General features: G+C 39.9%; 1 long non-coding RNA gene across 4 annotated transcripts in view; it reads left to right on the top strand.

The window, feature by feature from the left end:
- Nucleotides 1–16870, top strand: part of LOC106886155 — a 73797-nt gene that overhangs the window by 34943 nt on the left and 21984 nt on the right. For 3 of the 4 annotated variants that reach the window (XR_001411596.1, XR_001411595.1, XR_001411598.1), the window contains 4 exons: nt 3801–3869; nt 5043–5124; nt 6546–6593; nt 16352–16413. This is a non-coding gene — a long non-coding RNA (uncharacterized LOC106886155). The remainder of the gene's footprint in view (nt 1–3800; nt 3870–5042; nt 5125–6545; nt 6594–16351; nt 16414–16870) is intronic. The other variant, XR_001411597.1, reaches the window with a different exon arrangement.

The raw sequence follows: 16870 nt of genomic DNA, 5'->3' as shown, positions 1-16870 counted from the left end.
GAATGGGATCCTCCTAAATTTGCCTTTAATATTGCATAGGAAAAGTAAGATAATCGACAAGGTAATTTTCTCCAATTATTGAAAAGGAAGTAATCAGGTATACAAGATTAACATCAGGGACACAGCAATAAATAGTGCTCATAGTTTTAAAGACATACTGGTTCCCAAGTTTTAAGGGTAATATTTAAAAAGTGACATTCATTAAGAAGAAAACCTTCCCCTGTACAGACTAGCTGTCAAATATTAATATGAAATCTGATTTCTTTTTTTAATATCTATTTTTAAATTCTGAGTAAATTCTCCAGGATACTGGAGAGCATTACAGGAGAGATACTCTCCTGCATACAAGACCTATGCCAGTGTCAGTTTTCTGTCTTCTACAGGTAATTCTAATTATCGTGCCACAGAAGAAGTATTTGGGGAGCTACTTCAGCCGATGTGGCAATTAAACATTTAGTTGCTGTACCTTTGGCTTTTCAGCTCTTCTGTTCAGCTGGTGAACAGGGCGGGGAGAGGATCCTGCTTAAAATCAGTACGATGTGGGCTTAATTTTCTGGTTATTTTTCAGCTAGATTTGCTTCCTGATCCAATTCGCTGCATGGATCTGGTGATGAGACAGCCACGTGGGGGTAGGAATAAATCCTAAGGAGCACAGACTTCGTAATCTAGAGCTGCTACTGAGTCAATGCAGGTCGGGCCATGGCTGGAATGAACAAATGTGTTTCTCTGCTTTCGGGTCAGGCAGAGCCAGGCTCCGTGAAGGAAACCTCCGCTTGAGAGCAATGGATGTGATTTGCATTGACGGGATGCCTTTGGGGGGAAGTGGTCTAGGCATCGAGGGGGTTCTCTGGGGGAGATTATTCCTACAAGCAGCCTTGACAGGTCAGGCAATTCCTGGCAATGTTCTCAGGGAAGTACTTCTGCCGTAATGTGGTCTGCTCCCTCGCTGAGGTACAGCTGGTATTTAACCGAGGGCTTCGAGGGCCCTGAACATCTGTCAGAGAGGGTGAACAGGTGGAATCCAGCTGTGGCCACAGTTGTTCCTTGCAATTCATGGATTATACTAAATCCTGTGAGATGCTCCTTAGACTCCCTAGGAAAAGCCCTTTACTCGTAGGTTAACATTTTGCCCTCAGTCTGTAGCCCAGGTCTCTGCTCGGGGAGGATTTTATTTGCTGTTTACACAATAGCAGCTATAACAAGGAAACATGGAAGCATCCTTAGGTTTTAAATAATTGTATTTGGTAAGTATACACAAAGAGCTTGACTGCACTCTCACCATTGATCTGACTCATTTCTGGCAGCTGCTTTACCCTGATGCAGAGAGATTATTTTTTCGAGTGCTTACAGGATACTTACAGGGGTATTTATTTTTCCTGTGTAATAAAAATGATGGTAACAATTAGCAGTCAGCAAACAGCCTATGGCATGATTACAGACATAGGTAGCTTTTTGAAATATGTTGTGTGTTTAACAGAGTAATTTTATTTTGCTTAAGTACTACTTAAATATTCCTTACACTCAAACATTCCTAGAGGGGGAAAAAGCCATTGTATAAGAAAAAGGTTCAGGCTGTTCTTAGTGGGATCAATACAGCTCCTCTGTTTACACGATTCTAAGCAGGATATGTTGGGTAAAATACTTTGGGGAAAAGTTCTCTTACTGAATATTGAATGATAGGACTTCTTTTTCGTAATTAGTTCATATTTAATGAGTGTTTCATGAGGCCTACATTTAAGCTGAGTTTAAGAATCTGTTTTTCTATGGATTATTGAAGGAAGACCAAAAGTATTTAATGCACATGACTTGGGCAAAAAATGTTTCTTCAGTATGTAATAAATAAGGTGATGCAAAATAAAATGTCTCTTTTCTCCTTTTATGTTCAGTGGTTGACAGTTCTTATTTTTTTTTTTTTATTCTGTATCTTCTATTTGCTGTCATTTTTCTCATGTCTCTAAATGAGTTGTAACTTTCAACTGTTTTGTTGTCCATCAAAATCAGAAAACAGAGAAATCTCACCAATTGAAAACTTTTGATTTCTCAGTGCTACGTATTCTGTCATTCTCAGTTCAGCCTCAAATTTAGGATCTCTCAGAGGGAGAAGACGCATCTTTGGTGAAGACTGACTTTGTCACAGCTTGACAGCACATTATTATGTGCCTTGGTTTTATAGGCTTTGCTATCTCATGTTTATTGAAATTTGAAAATAAGTTGAAAATTCAAAACAAATTGCAGTCAGAGCTGTAGGACAGTCTTGTTGTGCACTGCCGCACATTTTAAACCCTTTTTGCTGACTGAACCTTTTTTTTAATTAAAAAAAAGAACTTTGAGCATGTGTCCTAGCTAGTAATTATGCTGATGGACTTGAAGCTGTAAGCGCTTCACAGGGAAGACTGGAAAAATACACATGGAGAGTCAAACTGGACGGTGAGATGAGTCTGAAGTCGTTCTGTTTGTGGGATTTTGCTGACTCTCTGTGGAATGTGAGTCTTTGTGCTCAAAGTGTTCTTCACAGTCCTGTTCTTTGCAAAGAGGTTGCCTCTCCGAGAAGTTAGACAACAGAGTGAGCCCTGTCTTGAGCCAGAGATCTCCGAGAAGTTAGACAACAGAGTGAGCCCTAGATGGCAGCAGAAGCTCCTAGGAATCAGCTCTGCAGGCGTGAGGGTTTTCCGTATTCTTTTGGATATAATCTGTTCCCTGTAAAAAACTGTTGGGTTCAAGAGGTATAATTCATAGCAAATGAGTGTTGGAGGAAAGGATTTTACCTAGAAAGGCTTCATACCAGCAGCAGAGCTGGGGAGAAAGGGGGATGTGCTGGTTTGTGTCCTACGGCTGGAAAAAACTTAACCTGTACAGACGTGAAAATTCCTGCTGGCTCTTTGGATGATGGTTTTGGCTTTCAGTGGGATGACGTGGCTCTTCACCTGTGCTCCATCTAGAGGGCTCTTCCCAAAGAGCCAGCAGAAGCTGAGGTTAAACTGCATTTTCAGGCTGCTGTAGTCAGTATCCGTGGGCTGCCTTTCTAATGAAAGGGAGTGTCAGTCACTTAATGAGGGTGAATTCAGTCAAACAGAGAAAGATTGAGGAAGAGAAACAGGCATGTAGATCTCTGAAATTATATAAAAGTACAATTTTTTAAAGTCATCTTATGAAGCGTTCTTTTTTTTCTGTTTGGAGGTGAGGAGAACTTACTGCTGTTTTGATCAGTGGTCCCTCAGCATTAAAAGAAAAGTCTAACAATTTTCTTTCTCTTTCTCTCACTGATTCTACAACTCATAGTTCAAGTTGTACAGGCTTTTAAATGCCAAGGGTGCTTTCATGTCTTCAGCATGTTTCTGTTAAAGTGTTATAATGTAGGATCATGTTTAGCTGATAATTGTGTACAACTTAATTTGTTGTTTACTATTTCACCTAGATATAAAATGGGACAATGACATGGCAGGTACATGGCAGGTACATTTTGATGATGTGTTGCTAATTATCTGCAAGAAGCTTTGGGAACCTCATATGAAGTTTATGTTTAAAGTTTACTGTGTTGCAGAATGCTGAAGGAAATAGAGAGGGTGAGACAGAAGGGTAAGGAGATGGGAATTTCTGTGGTGGATACTGCTGCTTCACCAGTCTCTGCCTGCTTTGCGTCTTGCCTAATTAGCTTGTATTTAATCTCTTGGAGCAAAGGGTGCTCTGCTACATGTTTGTCCGTCACGAGCACAGTGAGATCCCACTAGAGGACTATTCCAACAGTGATAACTGGGTTTGGTGTCATGTCTTTTTTCTTTCTTTTTTTTTTTTTTTTTTAGTGAAAATGAGCAAATTAAAGACCATAACTGAGATGTTTACAGTTGCAACATGGTGAACAAACAGATAAGGTAATTTTACCCCTTCTGCTAGTTACCAAAGCAACACTCACTATAAAGATCCTTTTAATTTAGTTTAGTGCTGTGAAGATTAAAGCTTAATTAAAATGCTGATATTAAAAAAAATTTAAAACCTGAAACAGCATGGAAAAATAGAAAGACATAATTATGGTCCAGTGAATACTTATCACTTGTTATGAAGCTTTGGAGAAGAGGTGTTTTTTTCTCTCAATTGAGAGTAATTTTATTCTGATCATAAACTTGAATGACCAGAACAACCTAGGATCATAGCTGTTTATAAATTAATAAGGACAGTTGGAAGGAATGTGTTATTCTGCTCATAAAATACAGGATAGTAAGATTTTCTCTGCAGGTCCATTTCCTCAAAAAGTTCTCTTGCATACCCATCAGGGAGAAAGACTTTACGAAGACAAAAATAATTGCTGTACTCCACTATTTAACATGGCTTGCATAGAAATATTTAATATTAAAGATCTCTTACTTGCAAATTAATTAATAAACATACCCTATTGTGAATTTGGAAGGGGTCAGGGGTACTAACTGGCATCGTTTCCTTTTATCAACAGAGCTACACTAATTTGTACCGGGTGAAAAGATATGTGGAGGACTCAGTGTGACATAATTATTAGAAATTCCTCCAAGAATGAGACTTTTATCACTTTTGTTGGCTGGTTAAACATTTTGTTGCTTTGCCAGATTTGTCCTAATGAGTTTAAAATCATTGTGGAGAAACCATATGTTTGCCCAGTAGAAGGCAAACCAAGACGTGAGACAATATTCTTTCACTGCAAAAATTAAAGTAGTCATCTCTGTCCATGACAAAGCAGGAGCACTATGGGAAGAGTAGCTTCAGCTTTTTAGCTTTGTTGATGGCTGTCTTGATAGTTCCTTCAAGAACTTACTGGGCAAGATACAATAACTATTACCCTGGAGAAATAACTCTGAAGACAACTGAACTAAAAATGCCCTTTTACTAACTTACTCTGTTCAAGCATTTTAAAGCTAACTTCAGTCATATATCACACATTACTTCTGTTCACAGAATCATTAGTAAAATTATATATTTAGTCTTTCATCAAAGCAGCATTGCATTTATTACAATATTGTGATGACTGCTCTTGATAGAACTCAGCCCAGTAGCGTAACTGTGACTTCTTGCCCCAGGATGCTGTGGAAACGGAAAGGTTACTGGACTTCAAGGACAAGCTCATGGAAATAAATCTACAGAGGTCACCAAAACTGTCAGGTGAAATGCAAATGACCAGAGGCTGAGGGAGCCCATGGGTGAAGTATTTCATCAAAGTCTGCCCCGTTCTTAGGCTCTTTCCTTGTATCTTGTTTTGCCCATTGTTGGAGACAGGGTATTACATTACCTTTGGAGCTTTGGTCAGGTCCTGTACAAGAGTCTTATGTTATGAAACAATTCTAGCAAACAAAAATTTCAACTTTAAAAATATTGTCTTTCTTTTTCTAATCAAGATACAAATTAATTTCCTGGCTTCCAGGTTGGCATATATATTTATACATGAGATGTCTATGGGCCTACAACTTGGTTAGTTAGTTATTCCAGGGTACATTGCTGATTTCATTAGCTAAGTTGTTAAGAAATCTCATGCTATAAATTTCTCTGGTGGTGTCCCTGCAAAACTTGAAAAAAGAAATTTTAACCAGGCAGTACTGCAGGAAGCTCTCCCATACACACCGGCTTGGATCACTGTCTTTGAGGAGCCATAGATTATGAGCACATGAAGGGCTATATAATTTAATATCATCCAAGAGCAAGTGCAGTTAAATAATATCATTTCCATCTTAAGAAAGGTGAAGTATTTTTGTTCACAAAGACTTATTAGTGTCTAATATCTGCTTACAGAAAAAAAAAAAGAAAAAAAGCCATGTAAATTTATTCTAGAATTCCATTTTACAATTTACCCTGCCAGGGGCTCAGGCTATTTATGTTTTTGACTGCATCATCTTCACTAAACTTAAAAAAAAAAAAATTTCCATGGTAACCACTGCATCACACAACAAAGACATGTATATGCCACTTAGATCTTTAAAAAAGCAGAGTCTGGAATGAAATTATAGCCTGCATTTTTTTACAAAATAATATTCTTCTTAGTAAATACTTGTTTTGTTGTTTTTTTCAAGAAATTCAATTTTTACAGTAAAAAACCAGCATATAAAATAATGCATTTAAAATAGCATAGTCCTGCCATAAAACTGTTAACTTTATGAGAGCCACTCATGCAGATGAGATCACTGGGCTGTAAGAGAAGAGGGGGAATGGGTGTGAGACGGTGGGATTCTTTCACTCTGTCTTTCTGCTATTTCTCCTAGACATTATTTTTCAATTTTTATAGCAGGAAAATGCTAAGGACACAGCAGTCATATATATATACACACACATATATACATCTTATTACCATATATATATGGTTATATTTTCAAACTGATACGTACAGGTGCTGTCCTGTGGAAAAAAAAAGGGGAGACCATTCAGTTTGTCTCCAACTTTTTAATGAAGTTCAATATTTTCGCATGAGAAAATATTATATATTTTATATATATAATATATAATATTTTTATATATATTATTATAAATATTTTTATGTATATTATATATATTATATAGCCCTCTAATAATGCTTCTCATTTTTCCTCTTTCAGTTCATGCACAGCATCCCAGACCCCAGACGTGCACCGTGACCCGTGCAGGTAGGCTGTGTTGCAGAGAACCTATATGGGAAAGCTTGGAGGTAGAGCTCACAGTGGGTTGTCTGGTTGCCACTTTGGGGGTCCAGTTCCTACAAGGGCTGATAAACATCTCCAGAATGTCAGAGCTGAATATTCATGTCTGCTCATACAGCAGCATCAAACAGCTGGAGGTCTGTGTAGGGTACCAGCAGTGCTGGTCTCTTCTCACAGGTAATTAGTGACAGAACGAGAGGGAACGGCTTCAAGCTCCAACAGGGGAGGTTTAGATTGAACATGAGGAAGGAATTTTTCACTGAAAGAGTGGTCGGGCATTGGAACAGGCTGCCCAGGGAGGGGGTGGAGTCACCATCCCTGGCTGTGTTTAAGGGCCGTTTAGATGCAGTGCTGAGGGACATGGTGTAGGGGAGGACTTTGTAGAGTAGGGGAGATGGTTGGACTCGATGATCCCAAGGGTCTCTTCCAACCTAGACGATTCTATGATTCTATGATTATTTTTGTGGTTCAAAACAGTTCTAAGGCAAAAAGCAAGTATCCCAGCTGAATTTTGGGGAGAAGTCTGGCATTTTGGTTTGGTCTCATGGATTCCAGTGACGTGCCTCTGGACTGAAGAGTGATGGATTGTTGCCTGTGGCTTTAGCATGTGGCTACCAGCCTTCTGGCATATTATGCAGGGTTTCTGGCAGAGGCTGCTTGTTGGAAGAGCCCTGCTCGTGTTGGAATCACTTTCCCACTGGAACAAGCAGAGTCTGAGACTCCCTCCCTCTCTCTGCACTCTGGAAATCCTTCATCTTTTTGGCAAGCAGAGCCGCTTGCCAATATTTTAGCCCTCAGCAATTTTTTATGATTGAGTTATAAAACCTGGAAATATGAGCTTATAATGAAAATGCCAGCACCACATTAAAAAAATAGCAGGGGCAGCGGGCACTGCTGTAATGATGCTCCTGCTTTGGTTTTAATCCCTTCTCCCAGCCCTGCTCTGCTTCTGCAGCCCTGGGTGTCAGGGATGTTCTCAGCACCTGATGCTCCAAACGCAGTGTGTGTGGGTGTGCAAAGGGCAGGTTCCCAATGAGCTCCCTCAGCACACAGCCGAATTTTGAGCCCTGCTACATCATTCCAAAAAGGGAGAGGAGAGGCAATAAACAAAGGGATGGGATACAATTCTCATAGGACTAAATGCTTGCTATCTGTAATTGATCTTATACCTAGGAAATGCCAACAATTTTACTTTTTACTTCTTGTTTATTACAATTCTCATAGGACTAAATGCTTGCTATTTGTAATTGATCTTACACCTAGGAAATGCCAACAATTTGACTTGACTTCTTGTTTACACCCATTTACCCAACAAAATAAGGGAAGACCAGACTCTTGTCTCATGGGGAAAGGGAAAGTGCTTTCCCTTTGCTCCTGGTGCCAACAGCCTTGGGATTATTCTCCATTTCTACAGCTGTCTTTGCCTCTTCGGGTCACCTGGGTATGTCTTGGTTTCCATCTGTTGAAGAACCTTTTTGAACCTAATGGACATAGTATTATCTCCTGCAACTTGACATACTTCCATCTAACTAGAATTTGTGATCTTGCCACCTTTCTTTGTTTCTTTTTGTAGAAAAAGAAAATAAAAATAAGAGAAGGCTCTGAGGAGACCTTCGAGCAACCTTCCAATACCTAAAGGGGGGCTCATTATCTTGGTTTCCATCTGTTGAAGAACCTTTTTGAACCTAATGGACATAGTATTATCTCCTGCAACTTGACATACTTCCATCTAACTAGAATTTGCGATCTTGCCACCTTTCTTTGCTTCTTTTTGTAGAAAAAGAAAATAAAAATAAGAGAAGGCTCTGAGGACACCTTCGAGCAGCCTTCCAATACCTAAAGGGGGGCTCGTTATCAGGGAGCGTAGTGATAGGACAAGGGGTAATGTTTTTAAACTGAAAGAGGGGAGATTTAGATTAGATATTAGTAAGAAAGTCTTTCCTGTGAGGGTGGTGAGACGTTGGAACAGGTTGCCCAGAGAAGCTGTGGCTGCCCCATCCCTGGAGGGGTTCAAGGCCAAGTTGGATGGGTCTTTGAGCAACCTGGTCTGGTGGAAGGTGTCCCTGCCCAGGGCAGGGCATGGAATTAGATGGTCTTTAAGGTTCCTTCCTTAAAACCATTCTATGATTCTATGATCTTGGCATCTGGCTGAAGTTTAACAGCCTGGGACAGGGTGGAGGCCAGGGCTGCTGTGAGTAGTGGTGCCTTTGAGGGAGGGCAGTTTGGAAATGCCGACAGCTTCACTTCTGCCTTTCCCTTTACACTTCCCATTTCTCTCCTCCTTTCCTCTGCCTGTGCCTTCCTCCTGTCAGGAGCTCATCTGACTGAATGCTGGAGTGGAAGATTAGGAAATTAGTAAATTAATGGTATTTGAATATCTGTTATAATAGAGTGTCACATATCCAAACACAGGAGTGAGAATTCATCGCACTAGCCATTGATTCTGAATGTGCAGCAGATCACTATGTCCATCAAGGCAATCCTCTACAATTAGTCATTCTTGACTGAAAGTTATTATTATGATAGCTGCTAATGAATTACTTTTTGAAAGTCATTCTGGTGTCACGGTGCTGGGGGCTGCGAAAGTGAAGGCAAAATTTACCGTCATGAAGCTGGAAGAGAATAGTGGAGTCAGGGGAAATAAAATACCCATGGATTAAGCTGGATTACAAGTGGTAGTAAAAGTAAAATGAAGGAAGACTGCAAATCGAAAAGGGTTGAAACGTTGAGACATAAACAAAGACGAGCTGAGGAAAGAGAGGTAGTTACATTTCTTTAGCAAAACTTCCTTAAACTTTCCAAGTGGGGTGGGACGGAAGGACCTGTTTCACAGTACACTGCTGCTTAGAGCCTTGGCTGTGTGATTTCTTCCAGCACTAGAAATGTGTTTTAAAGAAGAGTTTACATTGCTATGGCAACCATGTAGACTGGCCATTTCTTTGCTGTACTCACAAAATAAGAGAGCATAAAATCCCAGAACATTTTTCTGCATTTTATGCAGCCCTATAACCCATCTGTGAATTAGCTCGTGATGGTTACAATTAAGCTTTTGTCTCATTGGCCCTTGCACTTGTCTATTCTACTTTTGTTTCTTTTCACCTGAAATATGTCCTTCAGAGGCAAGATCTCGTTAATCACTGTCTTGCCCTATAGTATAACTCTACTGATTGTCAGAGATTACCTGTAACATGTAAGCAACCCATTGATGAATGAGCCCTTGAAATTCCACGTTTAATCTCTGTGGCAAAATACTATTTCTGTTAATATTGCAGTTTCTTCACTTTAGATAATTGCACCTTTCTTGATTGTCAGATACTCAGTGAAATAAGCGGGAAGAGAGGAATGACTGTAACTGAATCACTTGAGAAATGACAACCCCTTTCTCCTCCTCCTCCTCAATTACACCATCTTTATGACAAAACACAGAGAAAAAGATGCTCTCCTATCTGGGAGAGACGAGCAAGTTGATTGGCAAAAGGTTGACATTCACAGCTTCAATACCTGAATGCTGAGCGCACCAGCTAGAGCGAGCCCCAATCCCTATGTGGGACGGTCTAGCAATTATTTTCAAAATAAATAATAAAATACTGAAAGTGTCCTCTGGACATGTATTAACAAGCAGTAGTTTTGGATCCAGCCAGCGTGTTTTCTTTCGCTCAGGACCATGTTTCCTCTGGTCAGCCCATGCTCACAGGAGTAACTGGTGAAGCTGAAATGATATTTTCGTTGTTGATATTCTAATTTAAGAACAGTGTTGCATGTCCATACTTTTAAAACATGGACCCCTTTCTATAAATTACATGTTTATATTTTCGTAGCTACTGAATGTTTTATATGCAATTTCTGGGAAAATAATATCTCCCTGCCTGGTAGCCTGTCAGCTCCTATTGTACGCAATTAAAAAAGGGCAGTGCAAGCAAAGTAAAAGCCTTCTGGGTTTTTGAGAATCTAATCTTTGTGAGAAAAGGAATTTGAGATGTGAGCAGTAATGCATTGTGGTACGGCGGTGCATGAGCAGCATTTTATTTTTTTTTGTTCTTGTCCTGATTACGTTGCTTCAGTGGTAAGTGAGGTAACAGTTTAAAGAACTCATTATATGGAATGACTCTTGTCTGCTGTGATACTTAAAATCATCTTGCGACACTCTGGAGCTCAATGCATAAAATATTAGCTCGGTAAGTAACTCTCCCACTGGATAGAGCCTTTTTCTTTCAGAAGTTAACCTACGGATATGAGAAATCCGTCCTTGCATATAGTGTCTGATCCAGTGCCAGTGCCTAAGGATGTCCTTGGAAAGATTCCCATCTTTAAACACTGGATCAGGGTCCTGGTGCAGTAGCTGAAGTGCTGAGGTTTGGATTGGCAGCAATAAATTACGGCATTACTGTTTTAAAGTAGGAAAAAGGCTATAAGAACATAGGTTGACAGTAAAATACTGACAAGAAAAAGCAAGAGCTGTGTGAAGGCAGAAAAAGGGAATTTATAGGAAAAAAAACCACCTTGGGAATCATGAAGATTAAAATAATAGGTGTTTTTTTCAGTTTGTTCACATTTGCTACAACATACAGGCAAGGGAAAAACAAAGTATTTTTCTCCACTCAGGTAAATATTATACCTGTTTCAAAGATGTGAAGGGTAGGACAGAGAAGTACATCACACAGGGAAATTGGGGGTGATTATTGCAGAATAGCCAAGGTGCAAGTGTTGAGATGTCCTGCCCTAGCTCCCCAGGCTAGCATAATTAGGTGGCTGCAAGATCAGATATCTTTTGCCCAGAATTACCGAATATGGTGGGAACTGGCAAGTCTGCACATGATCTTGAAGGCACACTCAGCAGGGAAGGAGACAAGAGCTGTAGTAGGTTTTTAAGGCTTTTGGCCTCATATTTACAAGCCTGAAGACATGAGACTCATCTCAACAGAACAGTAAGCAAGCTTGGAGCAGAGGTTTAGGTGATAAGCCCAAGATCATGTGTGCTATTTTGTTAACCCATTAGGCAAGCGGGCTTTTTGCTCCTGTATTTGCACAACGTTTTGTGCAATTAGCTTTTGATCCATGTATCCCTCTAATGGGATCGGGGCTGAACAACAGCGAGTTATTAAGGCTGACATCAGAATTTATGAGGCCCTGGTGCTCAGCCATGTGCTGTGAAGAACAAAGCATGCATAAGCAAATTAACAAACCCAGTAACCTCTCTGGACATGCAGGAACCATGACATTTTGCATGGTGTTGTAGCAATGCTGGAAGCCAACAAAGAGACTGGTTTCTCTCCCAGAGCTCCAGTGAATTTGATGGCATTGCACAGACTCGGGCATATATTAAACAGAGCCATGTTTACTTGTGCTGCATAAGAATCACAGGGGGAAGTAAAATCAATGTTTTCCAAATGGAATAGAAAGAAGCCGTGAGGAAAAGAAATGGTATTTTCAAGCTTCTTTGAAAGGTAACACAAACAATGCACAGAGTAAAGAAATTCTTCAAAGAAAAAGCACTTGCCAATGTCTTCTTCGCTCTGTATTTACTTTGCTTTGGAGGCTTAAGGCATGGTAGGTCGTTGGTATTATTTTAAAAGGGGGGGGTGAATGTGTGAATAAATGGGCTTTGGAACCGATGTTTTGAATTGCAAGCTGCACAATGCATCTGTACATCTTGACAGCAAGAGAAGGTGCTCAGATTTTAGAGGGGCACTGAGATGACACTGAGAGTGCATGATGCAGTCGCGTAATGAAACGGAGATCAATGTTAAAATGGATGTAACACCACTAAGGAGTACACACAGATCAATACTCTTGTAAGCCGTAGAGTATAATCTCGCTACATAGGTCTTGTTAGATGGTACAGTCAATGCTATAAAGACACATTTTTCTGCATTTCTCGAATGTACTTCTGACTTATCTGTCCCAAAGACTGTTTTAAAATGTCCTTCTTTTAGAACATAAAGGACTGAATCGTTGTCTTCCCACTCATGCATGCTAAGGAAAATATACAGTGCTTCATAGTAAACTCACAGCCCTCAAAAATGTGACATAGGAAGATAAGGTGGACAGTCAGCAATGATCTGTTAAGTCTTTGAAATATTGTTTTATCCCTGTCTCCCTTTACTCCCTCCTCCTTTTCTTTAAGGAATATATTTTAAGCACAATTACTGAAAATGCAATCTCAAGGGAAAGGGGGAGGTCAGTCTTGCAGCCCTCACTCATATTGTGCAAAGAAGTCGCTTAAGGTTATTTTCCACCTCCTGATTTTTAGAGCTTAAAACCATTAAAAAAAGATCAGAGAGTTTCTGTCTTTTTCTGCTGCGTGGATAGCCTTGGAAATAGAAGGTGGCTACTACTGTAGGCTGAAATGCTTTCTCTCCCTCTCATATATAGGTGTGTATGTATGTACCTATGTATATTTCCTAAAGATTTCACGCTATCCACATTTATTCTCATGCCACTGCAAACTTAATGCCTGTGAGAATCCCCGTGTTTTCACTTTTATAGTTGGATGATTTGCAGGAACTGTTGACAGTCAAGCTGTGGGTAATGACTCCAGCATGCCAAGTCAAACTGGTTCCCACAAGGAAATAGCCAACATAAATGTAAGAGAATAGTCAAAAGTTTATTTCCTTCTTGACAGGCGGAAATTTATTTCCTCCTCTTGACTGGAAGAAAGAAAATATATATATCTCAGCTTCTAAATTTCGTTTGTCTTCTCCTCCTTAATACAGGTACTTGTATTTTCCCTTGTAACTTCCAAAGGAAGCTACTGGTTTTACCCCTCCATTGTTAAAGCTCAGATGTTTTTACCCATTTACTCACTGAGGAGACTTTGTTTTGAATTTCTTTGCAATAGAAAGTATTCATATTTTTAAAGAGTGGAGAACAGCTAAAGCAAGTAAAAATAAATTAATAAATACATAATTACAGTGATGCTTCAGAGAAAAGTTTCTAGGCAGAAGCTAATAACAATGACTAGAGATACCCTTAATATTGTGTGTTGATTCTAGATCCCCTGGGACAGTCTAACAATTAAGCATGTGTTTTCCTGTCCCTTTTGGCCTTAATAGCTATTATGATCATTAAGTGTAACTGCCCTAGACTCTGGTTGCTAAATGCCTTTGTGAGTCCAAGACCGAGTCTGTATCCCCTTGTGAGCGTATTCGGTTGATGAGAAAAAGAAGTATTTTCATTATTCCTCAAGACACTGTTCTCACTCCCATTCCAAAGCTCTACTTCCCTTCCAGAGCAACTCTTTCTGAACTCTTCTTTCTGAACTTCAGTTAATCTTTACTCTTTCTGACACTGTAGCAGCTCTAAAATGCCATTGCTTTTCCCCGCATTTATCATCCTCTTTTTCAGTGTTTGTGGTTGACCCCATCCACTGCAGTCTTGGCTGTGTGGCTGCTGAGCTGGAAGAAACAAACTGAATTGTCACCGCTGCGAAGGCCCCTCTTAAGCAGATGCTCTTCATGATGCAGCTCTGGCCTCAGAAAGTTCAGTGTTATCAGAAAACCTTCAACCCTAGTTTCTTCCAGAATATTACCAACATTTCTTCTACTCCCATGGGAAAAAAAGCAAAAGCTTGTTAAAGGGGTTGTTCCCTGTCATATTAATTGGCAATGCCAACAGGAGATATGGGAGCTGCAAGTAAAGGAACTCACTTTCTCTGCTGCAGAGAGAAGCATTGCAAAAGAAATACACAAACAAATCCAGGCACAAGGTTTTTGACTGATCTGTCACTCCTTGCTGAACTCGCCTGAAATTTATTGCCAGTCAGACAGCATTTCTCTCTGTTTGCTGATTTGATTGAAAGGATGATTTATCAAGGCTCAACATCACTTTGAACGCTGCGCTCCCGTCCGAAGGGTAATGAGTTGTAGGCACCTCTCATGCTCCTTCCCTGTGTGGCTGGGAGATTGCAGGGCACAGTGAGGACCTCATGGTGGCTTCAGGATGAGCCCACTCCTCGCCCTTCTGAGCAGGAGAGGACAGATATCATTTATCAGGAGGTTTCAGGTACCTGTGCAGAGACAGAAAGGGACCATGGATGAAAGAGAGGGAGCGGGATGGGAAATGGCAGTGGGAAGGACAATGAAAATGGCAAGAAAAGGATTGAAACTACCAGAAAATGAAAGGAGAGCTTATTGTTGTCACTGTTATCCCCACTGTCGCTTCATAATGGTGGCTTAAGGCTGTTTGACATCCTCTTGGCTGCCTACCATAGCAGAGTCCCATCACAATGTAGTGGAAACTAATGCCTTCTGTCTGCGCGTGTGTTTGATTTGGTTACAGTGAGTTTTTCTTAAGCAGCACTGGTATTTGTTTCAATCACAACAATACCCATCGTCTCACCTTAATTTACAGAGTCATAACTAGCAGTATTTCTTTTCAGCATAAAGAGTGCATTGGAACAAATGCCACTATTTATCAACTGTAATGCAGTTCTTTATAAAGGTCTTATGTGAGCAAAGAATAAAAATGCAATGATAGTCTCACAATAAATACCCTAAATCCTTTATTGCCTATTTATGGTGTAATCTCTCTACAGTTGTACAATATATGACTGTTTAGAAAAAGCTCCAGAACACAGTTATATGGTTTATTTACCAGGAGATGGCAATGGTGATCTACTGCAGTATTAACTTATATACAAGGGCCATATAATTCTTCCGCAACACCACAAACTTCAGTATGAATGAAACCAAAGTATTCCAATACTGTTTTTTCCTTCCTTATTTCTAACTTGTTTCAGTTGCTGGTATTCATTGTAAAGAAAGTCTTTTCTTCCCTTCACATTTTTGATTGAAATTGCTGTCACTACACTTTTTAAAGATGTCTAAATACAATCATACTGGTATTCTGGAAAACAGAATATTATTTAAAAACAGAGCAGCCAATACCATTGAATTAGATATGCCACGTGTCAGAAAAATCAAATGATTGATGAAAGTAAAAGCTTCAAAAATGCATTTAGTTTTACAGTATCCAAATTGAACTTGAGTAGTTAATGAAAAATAAATTATAGGTTAATCTATTAAAAATCATGTTATAATTTTCTATTAAGCTGCTTGAAGTATGATCTTAAAGTACATACGCCAGCTGTTTTACAGAACCTGAAATTAACTGTGGTCTGCAATGTTGTCTGAGTTGTCACATTACCTTGACCTCTAGTAAGGTGTGCATCAATCAGTGCAGCATTGGTGGTCATTTGTAGAAGATCGTCGTCATGACCAGTGGAAGTAAAAGTCTGGCTTTTTATGGGATTGTTCTATGTACCTTTATATCCTTCTCCACCTGACTGCCCATTTGTGACATTTATCCCCAGAAAACTTGTATATGTTGACAAGTTGGTTTGTGCATATTTACTGGATATTTGGCTGTTTTCAAGCAGGAGAAATAACTGATGAGTCTTGTATTTCAGCAGTAGGACAATGTAGATGGTCACTTTCCTCTCCCCAACTATATCCCTGTCCGTAAGGAGTGAGCTGGGGAGGCTGCTGGCTTGCTCACCCTACTCTGGAGGAGATCTGGGGTCTGTGTAGAGCAGATACCATCTTTTACCAGGGAACTACTCCCATGGTTGGCCTTTCCTCTGGTATTCTGAGATACACAGTCCACGTCTTACAACTGCCAGTACGTGGCTCACATTTGGGAGGGTTCTCCACCCTCAAGTTTGATTGCATCTGCTCTTCACAACGTTAAATGCCAGCATTATTGCCTTTCCTCTGTTATTATTTTAGTGTTCCCAAAAAAGACAACCAGGAATGTAGAAGTGCAAGGCTGTGAGAGGAGCACAGAACAGGTAAGGAGCACTTATCTGTAACAACAGACAATAGGAGGAAAAAGCACATTGTTTCACTCATGTGAAGGTCTCAATTTTCTGCTGTTTGAATTGCATTTACTTTTCTAAAGCCCTTCTTCACCACAGTGTCTACCTTTCTACCTCAACATTATCTTCCCTTCCTCTGGTCTGCATTGTGCTACTCGCTCAAATCCCATCTTTACAAGGGAAACCTAGCAAATTTAGAGCATACACACAGAACTTCCCTTAATTCTGTTATCTCCACAACTTTATATCAGACAACTTCTGTGTTGGGGGTCTGTCTGCTCAGCACTCACGATGTGCTTTCTGGGGGAATGACTATCTCCACCTAATCAGTAACAAGAGATACCTATATACACTACAGCGATGACACATTATACATCTGCAACATCTTCTTTCCACTCACAGATCCCACAGGGTACAATGGAAAAACAGA

This window comes from Calidris pugnax, unplaced genomic scaffold, assembly GCF_001431845.1.
Source record: "Calidris pugnax isolate Ruff unplaced genomic scaffold, ASM143184v1 scaffold52, whole genome shotgun sequence".
NCBI lineage: Eukaryota > Metazoa > Chordata > Aves > Charadriiformes > Scolopacidae > Calidris > Calidris pugnax.
This window is presented reverse-complemented; position numbering and strand designations above follow the sequence as displayed.